Source organism: Phyllobates terribilis, unplaced genomic scaffold (assembly GCF_046119375.1).
Source record: "Phyllobates terribilis strain yellow unplaced genomic scaffold, ASM4611937v1 Scaffold_236__1_contigs__length_3049075, whole genome shotgun sequence".
NCBI classification, from domain to species: domain Eukaryota; kingdom Metazoa; phylum Chordata; class Amphibia; order Anura; family Dendrobatidae; genus Phyllobates; species Phyllobates terribilis.
This window is the reverse complement of record NW_027362996.1, coordinates 1,784,550-1,798,285: the sequence shown is the minus strand read 5'-3', so window position 1 is coordinate 1,798,285 and position 13,736 is coordinate 1,784,550. Positions and strand designations below refer to the sequence as shown.

Genomic DNA, 13,736 nt, shown 5'->3' with positions numbered 1-13,736 from the left:
GCCAAAGACTGTGCTCCCCTCCCGGAAGAGGGGAGCCAACAACGCTCTCCTCCAGAAAGAGGAGAGCCAGGGGGGTTCAGGGGGGAGCGGAACCTGATGGCCACACACTCCCCCCCTAGACCTGCCAAGAGAGGAACCCGTAAGGGAACCGCATCCCGACAAAATCCTAGTAAGGACGTGGACACACGTGAAAAAGTGGACACACAGTGACAAAAAAATTAAATAAATAGTGAAGGTTTCACAGTATAATACTGCCCGGACCTTCGACCGGGAATTGAAAAATTCCCCATCCTAAGGCCAGAAGGCCCGGAATAAGGGTGTGTGTGAAGAAAGAAATATTGAAGTGCTAGTGCAAATGTGCCTTAAACTCAAGTGGGGTTCCCAATCCCAGTGAGTTGAGGCACCCCAGGGTCACCACTCCTGGGGCACTTCACACTTCGGGCTTTCGATCTTCCCCGACCCAATGGCGTCGATCCTGGGGGGCCATGCTTTCCACCAGATGACTATATTAGCCACCTGGCGTACTAACAAGCGCCTAAACCCCAGTGTGCATAATGTATCAATCTACTAGGGCGGCCAACATCCAAAACCGCCTTTTCGAAAGATACTACACTTGATCTTAGCCAAAAGGCCGAGAAGCGATAACCAGAATTGGTTTCAAACTACGGAGCCACCCAAGGATCCTGAAAAGTCCATTTGTGGAGATGAGCTCCTGGACTCCCGTTAAGAAGACATGTTGTCAACCTCTAGATCCCTTACATGCCTGCACTTTTCGGCTTGCTGCTGCTGCAATCCACGCGTTTTAGATCTGCATAACTCCACCTCTTTAAACACAGCACCTTCACCCCCTGCTGTTCCCACCCGCCTCAACACCGTTGGAAGGGAGGAGAACCAATTAAGGCGGGGGGTGGGGTGGAACGAGCAGCTGTCTACCCTTAGCAGGAGGGCTCCTGATTACATACCTCTCCTGCTGCTGCTGCTGCTGGCTGTCCAGCAGCAGACTGAAGGTGGCTGCTGCTGTGCACAGGTATATAAAGGCTCAGAGCCTATTATGACACGCGCAGCCAGCGTTCCATTGCCACATTCCATCTACTGCAGGCAGGATACCTGGCTGGCTGAATGTCGCTGAGAAGCTCACAGAGACCGCCATAAGCAACAGTTTAACAGAATGCCACAGACTAATCAACCAAACTTTTTGGGTTGGGTTCTCTTTTATAGTCTGCAGGCATTAAATGAAAGAAGTCAGTGTTCCAGCAGAAGGAGACAACGTTTCAGAAAAGGCATTGTAGCAAACCAAAAAAGAAATTTTAAGCGCAGCAGAGTAACCAGCGCACATACCTGTTAGCTCAGGTGAGTTTAAAAGGCTGCTGTTGATAACAAGGGCATTTGCTAAATAGATGGTGTGTGTGCAACAATATACTGAAAGGTCAATTATATTGTGCAGCTTATCTCACCACCTGTAGTTATTTAGGTGAAAGCTCCAAAATGCTTGCCTAATATGTCTGTTTATCCAAAAGGAAGTAAAAAGGGAGAGCTAGAAAGATAGCATTGCATCACATTACATGGCAATGCAATGCACAGTTGCTGAAGTTGAACCAAAATGAGCTTGTAATCTGGCTTCTGCAACTTTGAACATGAAAAATCCAATGAGGAGAAGAAAAGCAAAGCCAAAGAGTCCATCCCCAAATCCGACAAACAAGCAAAATGAACAAAAAACATTGAATTCAATTCTTTCTGATTTTAGAAACTGCATTAAAGAAGGGGTGCACCGGTCCTGGAGATACTGCAATACCAGGTCAATGCGTGGAGTGGACAGAGCAAGCTCTTTTTCCATCTCCCTGTTCTAAAAATCCATTTAATATATGGTCCCCAGATAGGGGACGTATCAGATATTAAACTGATAAGAACAGATTTTTTTTTTTTATCGAAAGCCCGAATTCGTGTACAAAACCCGAGTGCGCTTAAAAAAGTGACAAGTGCCACAAAAAAAGTGCACTAGGATGCTGGTCTTCTTGAAACCCTCTCCAAAAGGAGAAGGGTCCCCCAAACCATTCCCCGTCCCTCCGAGCCAGAAGGCCACAGCGAGGAACAGGGACAAATAGCCACCTCCAGCCGGAGCCAGAGGCGACCCAATCTTACCCCCAGCACCTGCCCGAGTTCTCACCCGAGCAAGGCACTGGGAGCCAAAGACTGTGCTCCCCTCCCGGAAGAGGGGAGCCAACAACGCTCTCCTCCAGAAAGAGGAGAGCCAGGGGGGTTCAGGGGGGAGCGGAACCTGATGGCCACACACTCCCCCCCTAGACCTGCCAAGAGAGGAACCCGTAAGGGAACCGCATCCCGACAAAATCCTAGTAAGGACGTGGACACACGTGAAAAAGTGGACACACAGTGACAAAAAAATTAAATAAATAGTGAAGGTTTCACAGTATAATACTGCCCGGACCTTCGACCGGGAATTGAAAAATTCCCCATCCTAAGGCCAGAAGGCCCGGAATAAGGGTGTGTGTGAAGAAAGAAATATTGAAGTGCTAGTGCAAATGTGCCTTAAACTCAAGTGGGGTTCCCAATCCCAGTGAGTTGAGGCACCCCAGGGTCACCACTCCTGGGGCACTTCACACTTCGGGCTTTCGATCTTCCCCGACCCAATGGCGTCGATCCTGGGGGGCCATGCTTTCCACCAGATGACTATATTAGCCACCTGGCGTACTAACAAGCGCCTAAACCCCAGTGTGCATAATGTATCAATCTACTAGGGCGGCCAACATCCAAAACCGCCTTTTCGAAAGATACTACACTTGATCTTAGCCAAAAGGCCGAGAAGCGATAACCAGAATTGGTTTCAAACTACGGAGCCACCCAAGGATCCTGAAAAGTCCATTTGTGGAGATGAGCTCCTGGACTCCCGTTAAGAAGACATGTTGTCAACCTCTAGATCCCTTACATGCCTGCACTTTTCGGCTTGCTGCTGCTGCAATCCACGCGTTTTAGATCTGCATAACTCCACCTCTTTAAACACAGCACCTTCACCCCCTGCTGTTCCCACCCGCCTCAACACCGTTGGAAGGGAGGAGAACCAATTAAGGCGGGGGGTGGGGTGGAACGAGCAGCTGTCTACCCTTAGCAGGAGGGCTCCTGATTACATACCTCTCCTGCTGCTGCTGCTGCTGCTGGCTGTCCAGCAGCAGACTGAAGGTGGCTGCTGCTGTGCACAGGTATATAAAGGCTCAGAGCCTATTATGACACGCGCAGCCAGCGTTCCATTGCCACATTCCATCTACTGCAGGCAGGATACCTGGCTGGCTGAATGTCGCTGAGAAGCTCACAGAGACCGCCATAAGCAACAGTTTAACAGAATGCCACAGACTAATCAACCAAACTTTTTGGGTTGGGTTCTCTTTTATAGTCTGCAGGCATTAAATGAAAGAAGTCAGTGTTCCAGCAGAAGGAGACAACGTTTCAGAAAAGGCATTGTAGCAAACCAAAAAAGAAATTTTAAGCGCAGCAGAGTAACCAGCGCACATACCTGTTAGCTCAGGTGAGTTTAAAAGGCTGCTGTTGATAACAAGGGCATTTGCTAAATAGATGGTGTGTGTGCAACAATATACTGAAAGGTCAATTATATTGTGCAGCTTATCTCACCACCTGTAGTTATTTAGGTGAAAGCTCCAAAATGCTTGCCTAATATGTCTGTTTATCCAAAAGGAAGTAAAAAGGGAGAGCTAGAAAGATAGCATTGCATCACATTACATGGCAATGCAATGCACAGTTGCTGAAGTTGAACCAAAATGAGCTTGTAATCTGGCTTCTGCAACTTTGAACATGAAAAATCCAATGAGGAGAAGAAAAGCAAAGCCAAAGAGTCCATCCCCAAATCCGACAAACAAGCAAAATGAACAAAAACCATTGAATTCAATTCTTTCTGATTTTAGAAACTGCATTAAAGAAGGGGTGCACCGGTCCTGGAGATACTGCAATACCAGGTCAATGCGTGGAGTGGACAGAGCAAGCTCTTTTTCCATCTCCCTGTTCTAAAAATCCATTTAATATATGGTCCCCAGATAGGGGACGTATCAGATATTAAACTGATAAGAACAGATACTACACTTGATCTTAGCCAAAAGGCCGAGAAGCGATAACCAGAATTGGTTTCAAACTACGGAGCCACCCAAGGATCCTGAAAAGTCCATTTGTGGAGATGAGCTCCTGGACTCCCGTTAAGAAGACATGTTGTCAACCTCTAGATCCCTTACATGCCTGCACTTTTCGGCTTGCTGCTGCTGCAATCCACGCGTTTTAGATCTGCATAACTCCACCTCTTTAAACACAGCACCTTCACCCCCTGCTGTTCCCACCCGCCTCAACACCGTTGGAAGGGAGGAGAACCAATTAAGGCGGGGGGTGGGGTGGAACGAGCAGCTGTCTACCCTTAGCAGGAGGGCTCCTGATTATATACCTCTCCTGCTGCTGCTGCTGCTGGCTGTCCAGCAGCAGACTGAAGGTGGCTGCTGCTGTGCACAGGTATATAAAGGCTCAGAGCCTATTATGACACGCGCAGCCAGCGTTCCATTGCCACATTCCATCTACTGCAGGCAGGATACCTGGCTGGCTGAATGTCGCTGAGAAGCTCACAGAGACCGCCATAAGCAACAGTTTAACAGAATGCCACAGACTAATCAACCAAACTTTTTGGGTTGGGTTCTCTTTTATAGTCTGCAGGCATTAAATGAAAGAAGTCAGTGTTCCAGCAGAAGGAGACAACGTTTCAGAAAAGGCATTGTAGCAAACCAAAAAAGAAATTTTAAGCGCAGCAGAGTAACCAGCGCACATACCTGTTAGCTCAGGTGAGTTTAAAAGGCTGCTGTTGATAACAAGGGCATTTGCTAAATAGATGGTGTGTGTGCAACAATATACTGAAAGGTCAATTATATTGTGCAGCTTATCTCACCACCTGTAGTTATTTAGGTGAAAGCTCCAAAATGCTTGCCTAATATGTCTGTTTATCCAAAAGGAAGTAAAAAGGGAGAGCTAGAAAGATAGCATTGCATCACATTACATGGCAATGCAATGCACAGTTGCTGAAGTTGAACCAAAATGAGCTTGTAATCTGGCTTCTGCAACTTTGAACATGAAAAATCCAATGAGGAGAAGAAAAGCAAAGCCAAAGAGTCCATCCCCAAATCCGACAAACAAGCAAAATGAACAAAAAACATTGAATTCAATTCTTTCTGATTTTAGAAACTGCATTAAAGAAGGGGTGCACGGGTCCTGGAGATACTGCAATACCAGGTCAATGCGTGGAGTGGACAGAGCAAGCTCTTTTTCCATCTCCCTGTTCTAAAAATCCATTTAATATATGGTCCCCAGATAGGGGACGTATCAGATATTAAACTGATAAGAACAGATTTTTTTTTTTTATCGAAAGCCCGAATTCGTGTACAAAACCCGAGTGCGCTTAAAAAAGTGACAAGTGCCACAAAAAAAGTGCACTAGGATGCTGGTCTTCTTGAAACCCTCTCCAAAAGGAGAAGGGTCCCCCAAACCATTCCCCGTCCCTCCGAGCCAGAAGGCCACAGCGAGGAACAGGGACAAATAGCCACCTCCAGCCGGAGCCAGAGGCGACCCAATCTTACCCCCAGCACCTGCCCGAGTTCTCACCCGAGCAAGGCACTGGGAGCCAAAGACTGTGCTCCCCTCCCGGAAGAGGGGAGCCAACAACGCTCTCCTCCAGAAAGAGGAGAGCCAGGGGGGTTCAGGGGGGAGCGGAACCTGATGGCCACACACTCCCCCCCTAGACCTGCCAAGAGAGGAACCCGTAAGGGAACCGCATCCCGACAAAATCCTAGTAAGGACGTGGACACACGTGAAAAAGTGGACACACAGTGACAAAAAAATTAAATAAATAGTGAAGGTTTCACAGTATAATACTGCCCGGACCTTCGACCGGGAATTGAAAAATTCCCCATCCTAAGGCCAGAAGGCCCGGAATAAGGGTGTGTGTGAAGAAAGAAATATTGAAGTGCTAGTGCAAATGTGCCTTAAACTCAAGTGGGGTTCCCAATCCCAGTGAGTTGAGGCACCCCAGGGTCACCACTCCTGGGGCACTTCACACTTCGGGCTTTCGATCTTCCCCGACCCAATGGCGTCGATCCTGGGGGGCCATGCTTTCCACCAGATGACTATATTAGCCACCTGGCGTACTAACAAGCGCCTAAACCCCAGTGTGCATAATGTATCAATCTACTAGGGCGGCCAACATCCAAAACCGCCTTTTCGAAAGATACTACACTTGATCTTAGCCAAAAGGCCGAGAAGCGATAACCAGAATTGGTTTCAAACTACGGAGCCACCCAAGGATCCTGAAAAGTCCATTTGTGGAGATGAGCTCCTGGACTCCCGTTAAGAAGACATGTTGTCAACCTCTAGATCCCTTACATGCCTGCACTTTTCGGCTTGCTGCTGCTGCAATCCACGCGTTTTAGATCTGCATAACTCCACCTCTTTAAACACAGCACCTTCACCCCCTGCTGTTCCCACCCGCCTCAACACCGTTGGAAGGGAGGAGAACCAATTAAGGCGGGGGGTGGGGTGGAACGAGCAGCTGTCTACCCTTAGCAGGAGGGCTCCTGATTACATACCTCTCCTGCTGCTGCTGCTGCTGGCTGTCCAGCAGCAGACTGAAGGTGGCTGCTGCTGTGCACAGGTATATAAAGGCTCAGAGCCTATTATGACATGCGCAGCCAGCGTTCCATTGCCACATTCCATCTACTGCAGGCAGGATACCTGGCTGGCTGAATGTCGCTGAGAAGCTCACAGAGACCGCCATAAGCAACAGTTTAACAGAATGCCACAGACTAATCAACCAAACTTTTTGGGTTGGGTTCTCTTTTATAGTCTGCAGGCATTAAATGAAAGAAGTCAGTGTTCCAGCAGAAGGAGACAACGTTTCAGAAAAGGCATTGTAGCAAACCAAAAAAGACATTTTAAGCGCAGCAGAGTAACCAGCGCACATACCTGTTAGCTCAGGTGAGTTTAAAAGGCTGCTGTTGATAACAAGGGCATTTGCTAAATAGATGGTGTGTGTGCAACAATATACTGAAAGGTCAATTATATTGTGCAGCTTATCTCACCACCTGTAGTTATTTAGGTGAAAGCTCCAAAATGCTTGCCTAATATGTCTGTTTATCCAAAAGGAAGTAAAAAGGGAGAGCTAGAAAGATAGCATTGCATCACATTACATGGCAATGCAATGCACAGTTGCTGAAGTTGAACCAAAATGAGCTTGTAATCTGGCTTCTGCAACTTTGAACATGAAAAATCCAATGAGGAGAAGAAAAGCAAAGCCAAAGAGTCCATCCCCAAATCCGACAAACAAGCAAAATGAACAAAAAACATTGAATTCAATTCTTTCTGATTTTAGAAACTGCATTAAAGAAGGGGTGCACCGGTCCTGGAGATACTGCAATACCAGGTCAATGCGTGGAGTGGACAGAGCAAGCTCTTTTTCCATCTCCCTGTTCTAAAAATCCATTTAATATATGGTCCCCAGATAGGGGACGTATCAGATATTAAACTGATAAGAACAGATACTACACTTGATCTTAGCCAAAAGGCCGAGAAGCGATAACCAGAATTGGTTTCAAACTACGGAGCCACCCAAGGATCCTGAAAAGTCCATTTGTGGAGATGAGCTCCTGGACTCCCGTTAAGAAGACATGTTGTCAACCTCTAGATCCCTTACATGCCTGCACTTTTCGGCTTGCTGCTGCTGCAATCCACGCGTTTTAGATCTGCATAACTCCACGTCTTTAAACACAGCACCTTCACCCCCTGCTGTTCCCACCCGCCTCAACACCGTTGGAAGGGAGGAGAACCAATTAAGGCGGGGGGTGGGGTGGAACGAGCAGCTGTCTACCCTTAGCAGAAGGGCTCCTGATTACATACCTCTCCTGCTGCTGCTGCTGCTGGCTGTCCAGCAGCAGACTGAAGGTGGCTGCTGCTGTGCACAGGTATATAAAGGCTCAGAGCCTATTATGACACGCGCAGCCAGCGTTCCATTGCCACATTCCATCTACTGCAGGCAGGATACCTGGCTGGCTGAATGTCGCTGAGAAGCTCACAGAGACCGCCATAAGCAACAGTTTAACAGAATGCCACAGACTAATCAACCAAACTTTTTGGGTTGGGTTCTCTTTTATAGTCTGCAGGCATTAAATGAAAGAAGTCAGTGTTCCAGCAGAAGGAGACAACGTTTCAGAAAAGGCATTGTAGCAAACCAAAAAAGAAATTTTAAGCGCAGCAGAGTAACCAGCGCACATACCTGTTAGCTCAGGTGAGTTTAAAAGGCTGCTGTTGATAACAAGGGCATTTGCTAAATAGATGGTGTGTGTGCAACAATATACTGAAAGGTCAATTATATTGTGCAGCTTATCTCACCACCTGTAGTTATTTAGGTGAAAGCTCCAAAATGCTTGCCTAATATGTCTGTTTATCCAAAAGGAAGTAAAAAGGGAGAGCTAGAAAGATAGCATTGCATCACATTACATGGCAATGCAATGCACAGTTGCTTAAGTTGAACCAAAATGAGCTTGTAATCTGGCTTCTGCAACTTTGAACATGAAAAATCCAATGAGGAGAAGAAAAGCAAAGCCAAAAAGTCCATCCCCAAATCCGACAAACAAGCAAAATGAACAAAAAACATTGAATTCAATTCTTTCTGATTTTAGAAACTGCATTAAAGAAGGGGTGCACCGGTCCTGGAGATACTGCAATACCAGGTCAATGCGTGGAGTGGACAGAGCAAGCTCTTTTTCCATCTCCCTGTTCTAAAAATCCATTTAATATATGGTCCCCAGATAGGGGACGTATCAGATATTAAACTGATAAGAACAGATACTACACTTGATCTTAGCCAAAAGGCCGAGAAGCGATAACCAGAATTGGTTTCAAACTACGGAGCCACCCAAGGATCCTGAAAAGTCCATTTGTGGAGATGAGCTCCTGGACTCCCGTTAAGAAGACATGTTGTCAACCTCTAGATCCCTTACATGCCTGCACTTTTCGGCTTGCTGCTGCTGCAATCCACGCGTTTTAGATCTGCATAACTCCACCTCTTTAAACACAGCACCTTCACCCCCTGCTGTTCCCACCCGCCTCAACACCGTTGGAAGGGAGGAGAACCAATTAAGGCGGGGGGTGGGGTGGAACGAGCAGCTGTCTACCCTTAGCAGGAGGGCTCCTGATTACATACCTCTCCTGCTGCTGCTGCTGGCTGTCCAGCAGCAGACTGAAGGTGGCTGCTGCTGTGCACAGGTATATAAAGGCTCAGAGCCTATTATGACACGCGCAGCCAGCGTTCCATTGCCACATTCCATCTACTGCAGGCAGGATACCTGGCTGGCTGAATGTCGCTGAGAAGCTCACAGAGACCGCCATAAGCAACAGTTTAACAGAATGCCACAGACTAATCAACCAAACTTTTTGGGTTGGGTTCTCTTTTATAGTCTGCAGGCATTAAATGAAAGAAGTCAGTGTTCCAGCAGAAGGAGACAACGTTTCAGAAAAGGCATTGTAGCAAACCAAAAAAGAAATTTTAAGCGCAGCAGAGTAACCAGCGCACATACCTGTTAGCTCAGGTGAGTTTAAAAGGCTGCTGTTGATAACAAGGGCATTTGCTAAATAGATGGTGTGTGTGCAACAATATACTGAAAGGTCAATTATATTGTGCAGCTTATCTCACCACCTGTAGTTATTTAGGTGAAAGCTCCAAAATGCTTGCCTAATATGTCTGTTTATCCAAAAGGAAGTAAAAAGGGAGAGCTAGAAAGATAGCATTGCATCACATTACATGGCAATGCAATGCACAGTTGCTGAAGTTGAACCAAAATGAGCTTGTAATCTGGCTTCTGCAACTTTGAACATGAAAAATCCAATGAGGAGAAGAAAAGCAAAGCCAAAGAGTCCATCCCCAAATCCGACAAACAAGCAAAATGAACAAAAAACATTGAATTCAATTCTTTCTGATTTTAGAAACTGCATTAAAGAAGGGGTGCACCGGTCCTGGAGATACTGCAATACCAGGTCAATGCGTGGAGTGGACAGAGCAAGCTCTTTTTCCATCTCCCTGTTCTAAAAATCCATTTAATATATGGTCCCCAGATAGGGGACGTATCAGATATTAAACTGATAAGAACAGATTTTTTTTTTTTTTTTTTTCTTTTTTTTTTTTTTTTTCGAAAGCCCGAATTCGTGTACAAAACCCGAGTGCGCTTAAAAAAGTGACAAGTGCCACAAAAAAAGTGCACTAGGATGCTGGTATTCTTGAAACCCTCTCCAAAAGGAGAAGGGTCCCCCAAACCATTCCCCGTCCCTCCGAGCCAGAAGGCCACAGCGAGGAACAGGGACAAATAGCCACCTCCAGCCGGAGCCAGAGGCGACCCAATCTGACCCCCAGCACCTGCCCGAGTTCTCACCCGAGCAAGGCACTGGGAGCCAAAGACTGTGCTCCCCTCCCGGAAGAGGGGAGCCAACAACGCTCTCCTCCCGAAAGAGGAGAGCCAGGGGGGTTCAGGGGGGAGCGGAACCTGATGGCCACACACTCCCCCCCTAGACCTGCCAAGAGAGGAACCCGTAAGGGAACCGCATCCCGACAAAATCCTAGTAGGACGTGACACACGTGAATAAGTGGACACACAGTGACAAAGAAATTAAATAAATAGTGAAGGTTTCACAGTATAATACTGCCCGGACCTTCGACCGGGAATTGAAAAATTCCCCATCCTAAGGCCAGAAGGCCCGGAATAAGGGTGTGTGCGAAGAAAGAAAATTTAAAGTGCTTGTGCAAATGTGCCATAAACTCAAGTGGGGTTCCCAATCCCAGTGAGTTAAGGCACCCCAGGGTCACCACTCCTGGGGCACTTCACACTTCAGGCTTTCGATCTTCCCCGGCCCAATGGCGTCGATCCTGGGGGGCCATGCTTTCCACCAGATGACTATATTAGCCACCTGGCGTACTAACAAGCGCCTAAACCCCAGTGTGCATAATGTATCAATCTACTAGGGCGGCCAACATCCAAAACCGCCTTTTCGAAAGATACTACACTTGATCTTAGCCAAAAGGCCGAGAAGCGATAACCAGAATTGGTTTCAAACTACGGAGCCACCCAAGGATCCTGAAAAGTCCATTTGTGGAGATGAGCTCCTGGACTCCCGTTAAGAAGACATGTTGTCAACCTCTAGATCCCTTACATGCCTGCACTTTTCGGCTTGCTGCTGCTGCAATCCACGCGTTTTAGATCTGCATAACTCCACCTCTTTAAACACAGCACCTTCACCCCCTGCTGTTCCCACCCGCCTCAACACCGTTGGAAGGGAGGAGAACCAATTAAGGCGGGGGGTGGGGTGGAACGAGCAGCTGTCTACCCTTAGCAGGAGGGCTCCTGATTACATACCTCTCCTGCTGCTGCTGCTGCTGGCTGTCCAGCAGCAGACTGAAGGTGGCTGCTGCTGTGCACAGGTATATAAAGGCTCAGAGCCTATTATGACACGCGCAGCCAGCGTTCCATTGCCACATTCCATCTACTGCAGGCAGGATACCTGGCTGGCTGAATGTCGCTGAGAAGCTCACAGAGACCGCCATAAGCAACAGTTTAACAGAATGCCACAGACTAATCAACCAAACTTTTTGGGTTGGGTTCTCTTTTATAGTCTGCAGGCATTAAATGAAAGAAGTCAGTGTTCCAGCAGAAGGAGACAACGTTTCAGAAAAGGCATTGTAGCAAACCAAAAAAGAAATTTTAAGCGCAGCAGAGTAACCAGCGCACATACCTGTTAGCTCAGGTGAGTTTAAAAGGCTGCTGTTGATAACAAGGGCATTTGCTAAATAGATGGTGTGTGTGCAACAATATACTGAAAGGTCAATTATATTGTGCAGCTTATCTCACCACCTGTAGTTATTTAGGTGAAAGCTCCAAAATGCTTGCCTAATATGTCTGTTTATCCAAAAGGAAGTAAAAAGGGAGAGCTAGAAAGATAGCATTGCATCACATTACATGGCAATGCAATGCACAGTTGCTGAAGTTGAACCAAAATGAGCTTGTAATCTGGCTTCTGCAACTTTGAACATGAAAAATCCAATGAGGAGAAGAAAAGCAAAGCCAAAGAGTCCATCCCCAAATCCGACAAACAAGCAAAATGAACAAAAAACATTGAATTCAATTCTTTCTGATTTTAGAAACTGCATTAAAGAAGGGGTGCACCGGTCCTGGAGATACTGCAATACCAGGTCAATGCGTGGAGTGGACAGAGCAAGCTCTTTTTCCATCTCCCTGTTCTAAAAATCCATTTAATATATGGTCCCCAGATAGGGGACGTATCAGATATTAAACTGATAAGAACAGATACTACACTTGATCTTAGCCAAAAGGCCGAGAAGCGATAACCAGAATTGGTTTCAAACTACGGAGCCACCCAAGGATCCTGAAAAGTCCATTTGTGGAGATGAGCTCCTGGACTCCCGTTAAGAAGACATGTTGTCAACCTCTAGATCCCTTACATGCCTGCACTTTTCGGCTTGCTGCTGCTGCAATCCACGCGTTTTAGATCTGCATAACTCCACCTCTTTAAACACAGCACCTTCACCCCCTGCTGTTCCCACCCGCCTCAACACCGTTGGAAGGGAGGAGACCAATTAAGGCGGGGGGTGGGGTGGAACGAGCAGCTGTCTACCCTTAGCAGGAGGGCTCCTGATTACATACCTCTCCTGCTGCTGCTGCTGCTGGCTGTCCAGCAGCAGACTGAAGGTGGCTGCTGCTGTGCACAGGTATATAAAGGCTCAGAGCCTATTATGACACGCGCAGCCAGCGTTCCATTGCCACATTCCATCTACTGCAGGCAGGATACCTGGCTGGCTGAATGTCGCTGAGAAGCTCACAGAGACCGCCATAAGCAACAGTTTAACAGAATGCCACAGACTAATCAACCAAACTTTTTGGGTTGGGTTCTCTTTTATAGTCTGCAGGCATTAAATGAAAGAAGTCAGTGTTCCAGCAGAAGGAGACGTTTCAGAAAAGGCATTGTAGCAAACCAAAAAAGAAATTTTAAGCGCAGCAGAGTAACCAGCGCACATACCTGTTAGCTCAGGTGAGTTTAAAAGGCTGCTGTTGATAACAAGGGCATTTGCTAAATAGATGGTGTGTGTGCAACAATATACTGAAAGGTCAATTATATTGTGCAGCTTATCTCACCACCTGTAGTTATTTAGGTGAAAGCTCCAAAATGCTTGCCTAATATGTCTGTTTATCCAAAAGGAAGTAAAAAGGGAGAGCTAGAAAGATAGCATTGCATCACATTACATGGCAATGCAATGCACAGTTGCTGAAGTTGAACCAAAATGAGCTTGTAATCTGGCTTCTGCAACTTTGAACATGAAAAATCCAATGAGGAGAAGAAAAGCAAAGCCAAAGAGTCCATCCCCAAATCCGACAAACAAGCAAAATGAACAAAAAACATTGAATTCAATTCTTTCTGATTTTAGAAACTGCATTAAAGAAGGGGTGCACCGGTCCTGGAGATACTGCAATACCAGGTCAATGCGTGGAGTGGACAGAGCAAGCTCTTTTTCCATCTCCCTGTTCTAAAAATCCATTTAATATATGGTCCCCAGATAGGGGACGTATCAGATATTAAACTGATAAGAACAGATACTACACTTGATCTTAGCCAAAAGGCCGAGAAGCGAT

General features: G+C 46.7%; 7 non-coding genes and 5 pseudogenes across 7 annotated transcripts; all 12 read right to left on the bottom strand.

Annotated features, from left to right (window-relative positions):
- Positions 1-551: 551 nt before the first annotated feature.
- Positions 552-643, bottom strand: LOC141216967 (U2 spliceosomal RNA; annotated as a pseudogene).
- A 1,115-nt stretch (positions 644-1,758) lies between these two features.
- LOC141216766 (U2 spliceosomal RNA) lies at positions 1,759-1,942 on the bottom strand. Its single transcript, XR_012285779.1, has one exon. It is a non-coding gene; the product is annotated as a U2 spliceosomal RNA (small nuclear RNA).
- A 791-nt stretch (positions 1,943-2,733) lies between these two features.
- Positions 2,734-2,825, bottom strand: LOC141216966 (U2 spliceosomal RNA; annotated as a pseudogene).
- A 1,118-nt stretch (positions 2,826-3,943) lies between these two features.
- LOC141215657 (U2 spliceosomal RNA) lies at positions 3,944-4,134 on the bottom strand. Its single transcript, XR_012284715.1, has one exon. It is a non-coding gene; the product is annotated as a U2 spliceosomal RNA (small nuclear RNA).
- A 1,115-nt stretch (positions 4,135-5,249) lies between these two features.
- On the bottom strand, positions 5,250-5,433 carry LOC141216809 (U2 spliceosomal RNA). Its single transcript, XR_012285810.1, has one exon. It is a non-coding gene; the product is annotated as a U2 spliceosomal RNA (small nuclear RNA).
- Positions 5,434-6,224: 791 nt separating this feature from the next.
- LOC141216965 (U2 spliceosomal RNA) lies at positions 6,225-6,316 on the bottom strand (annotated as a pseudogene).
- Positions 6,317-7,431: 1,115 nt separating this feature from the next.
- On the bottom strand, positions 7,432-7,622 carry LOC141215655 (U2 spliceosomal RNA). The gene has a single exon (XR_012284713.1). It is a non-coding gene; the product is annotated as a U2 spliceosomal RNA (small nuclear RNA).
- Positions 7,623-8,737: 1,115 nt separating this feature from the next.
- On the bottom strand, positions 8,738-8,928 carry LOC141215654 (U2 spliceosomal RNA). The gene has a single exon (XR_012284712.1). It is a non-coding gene; the product is annotated as a U2 spliceosomal RNA (small nuclear RNA).
- A 1,112-nt stretch (positions 8,929-10,040) lies between these two features.
- Positions 10,041-10,242, bottom strand: LOC141216860 (U2 spliceosomal RNA; annotated as a pseudogene).
- Positions 10,243-11,036: 794 nt separating this feature from the next.
- LOC141216964 (U2 spliceosomal RNA) lies at positions 11,037-11,128 on the bottom strand (annotated as a pseudogene).
- A 1,115-nt stretch (positions 11,129-12,243) lies between these two features.
- On the bottom strand, positions 12,244-12,434 carry LOC141215653 (U2 spliceosomal RNA). Its single transcript, XR_012284711.1, has one exon. It is a non-coding gene; the product is annotated as a U2 spliceosomal RNA (small nuclear RNA).
- Positions 12,435-13,545: 1,111 nt separating this feature from the next.
- Positions 13,546-13,736, bottom strand: LOC141215652 (U2 spliceosomal RNA). Its single transcript, XR_012284710.1, has one exon. It is a non-coding gene; the product is annotated as a U2 spliceosomal RNA (small nuclear RNA).